We start from the raw sequence: 2,571 nt of genomic DNA, 5'->3' as shown, positions 1-2,571 counted from the left end.
TATTATATTCTGGGATCCTAAAACACTAGGTTCTTCCTACCTAGAATTACTACATGCAATAATTTTATTATATTTGTTTTGTCCTATTTTCAAGGTGCATCCCTCCAAAGGGGCTCATGCTGCCCAGGAACATAACCAGATTTCAACATTCTTATGACTTTAGATGGGGCTTCCCTGGTGACTCAGACCTTAAAGAATTTACTTGCGGTGCAGGAGACCCAGGTTCTATCCCTGTGTTGGAAAGATCCCCTGGAGAAATGAGTAGCTACCCACTCCAGTATTCTTACCTGGAGAGTTCCATGGACAGAGGAGCCTGGTGGGGCCTCAAAGAGTCGGACACAACTGAGCGACTAACAGTAACATAACTTTTTTGTTGTTGTTGTTGTGTATGCATTTTTATAATAAAACTGAAAATACTATACAAATTTTCATTCTTAAAATTATACTTAAAGTGTGTCCCAGGATAATTTCTCAGAGTTCAGAGATCTAACCATTCATTGTGGTGGTCTTATCCTTTCAAAGTTATTCATATTTACCAGTATAGATTTTTTTTCTTTCTTTATGACTTACGGGTCTCAGTTTTATAATGTTCCAAATGTTTATTAGGAGCATTTTTAATCATGAAGCCAGCGCATGTTACTGCAAATCTGGTTAAAATCTGGTAGTTGCTCAATAGGACCAACAGCAGCAACAGCTAGACTCTTATCATAAATATATTTGGTACACACTTCTCGAATTATCTCAACATTTACAGCATCAATTCTTGCTTCAAGCTCAGGGATGGGAATTCTTCTATTATAGCATAGCATTTGCCTACCTATATCTTCACAGATGGGAGTGGAACCATCAAGTTGCAGCAACATATTTGTTTTCAGATTTTTGGCTCGTGCAACTTCACTTTCAGTGACACTTGTACATAGTCGCATCCATTCTTTTTGAACAACATGTAGCATATCTGCAACAGTGGCTGGTTCACAAACCATATAGATTCCCCACAATCCTGTATCTGTATAGGAAGTATTGAAAGACTGGAAGCTATGGCAGAGGTTGCCGTGACAGGTAAGCTGGGCCAAGGTGCTAGATAAATTCATTCCTCCTCCGAAAGAGCGATCCCAGTTGCCAATCAGTGTGTTTGCAACCATGAGACAGATTGTATCTGGATGTGCCCAACCAACAGCTTCAACAGCTACTGCAAGGTGTGCCAAAGGCATCTTGTCATCCCTCACTCGAATCTCACTTCCTGTGAATTTGCACGGAGGCAGAGCTGGTATTTCTCCTTTTTGTGTGGACAAAGATTCACCAAAATGAAATTTTGCTAACTCAAGCAGCTCATCATGGGAAACTCCTCCAGCAGCAGCAAGTACTATTCTTGGCCCTTTATAATGTGTGGTTATATAATCCACTAAGTCCTTACGATTTATAGATTGATATTTTCAGTTGGTCCCAAAATTGTCCGACCAAGTGCAGTATTTTGATAAGCTGTGGCATGAAGATAATAAAAAACAACTTCTTGTAAATTGGTTTCAACTTCCTGCATCTCTCTAAGGATTACTCCACATTCACGTTCAATCTCTCCTTCTCCCAATGTGCTATTCTGTATTATATCAGCAAGAATTTCTACAGCTCTTGGCAAATCTTTAGAGAATGCTTTGGCATAATATACAGTCTGCTTTCTGGAGGTATAGGCATTAAGATGAGCACCCATATCTTCAATTTCAAGTTCCAGATCTAACTGGGATCTCTTTTTGGTGCCCTTGAAAGCCATATGCTCCAGAAAGTGAGCTGTTCCATTATTCTTCTCATTTTCATATCGACTTCCAGCATCAATCCAGAGCCCAACTGTGCATGTTGAGAGCCCAGAGTCTTCAGAGGCCACCCTGAGTCCATTCTCCAAACAGGTTACTCGAGTTTCAGGAACATTCAGAACAACTTGTGTAGCAGCCTGTGTACTTCTCAATCTGTTTCCTCCAAAATATGACCTCCCAGCAGCGCCCCGGATCAGGAGCCTCTCTGTGAAACCGCAGAGCTGCCGCCGCGCTGCAGAAAACAGCACCGCTCGGGCCGCCGCCGCCATCGTCTCAGTTCTAGTAACATAACTTTTGATGCACATTGTACTTGATGTTTTATCAGTCCATCTGAGAAAAACACATGAATATATTTAACTTTGTTGATTTTGTTTTGTTCAGTTTGGGTCAGATGTAATTTGTAATTATTAGTGAAATTTAATTTTGAGATCATATATTTTTGTTGGCAGTTTTTCTGGTAGAGAAGGGAAGGGTGATGAATAGAATGATCACACCTAAGCTTTGTCTGAACTTACCTAATTTTTAAAATCTCTACAAGCTCATCAAATATTTAGTACTTCCTTTGAATGATAGTAGTATGACCAGCAAGTTTCAATATTATTGCCAAAATGAGTATAAGTGTATTAGAAAACTGAGATACTCAGTGCTTCTTAATTATGCTAAACTAAAAAGTTTTCTAATGTTTTCCAAAATTAAATTATTTACTTTTTATTTTATACTAGAAATTCACAATTAGATTATTATTACTATTTATAAGACTCCATGA

The 2,571-nt window shown here is 38.8% G+C and overlaps 1 pseudogene; it reads right to left on the bottom strand.

The window, feature by feature from the left end:
* Nucleotides 1–385: 385 nt before the first annotated feature.
* On the bottom strand, nt 386–2,080 carry LOC136146458 (mitochondrial-processing peptidase subunit beta pseudogene; annotated as a pseudogene).
* Between the last annotated feature and the right edge of the window lie 491 nt (nt 2,081–2,571).

Source organism: Muntiacus reevesi, chromosome 14 (genome assembly GCF_963930625.1).
Source record: "Muntiacus reevesi chromosome 14, mMunRee1.1, whole genome shotgun sequence".
Classification (NCBI taxonomy): Eukaryota; Metazoa; Chordata; class Mammalia; order Artiodactyla; family Cervidae; genus Muntiacus; species Muntiacus reevesi.
Note: the sequence above shows the minus strand (reverse complement) of the source record. Positions and strands in the feature narration are given on the sequence as shown.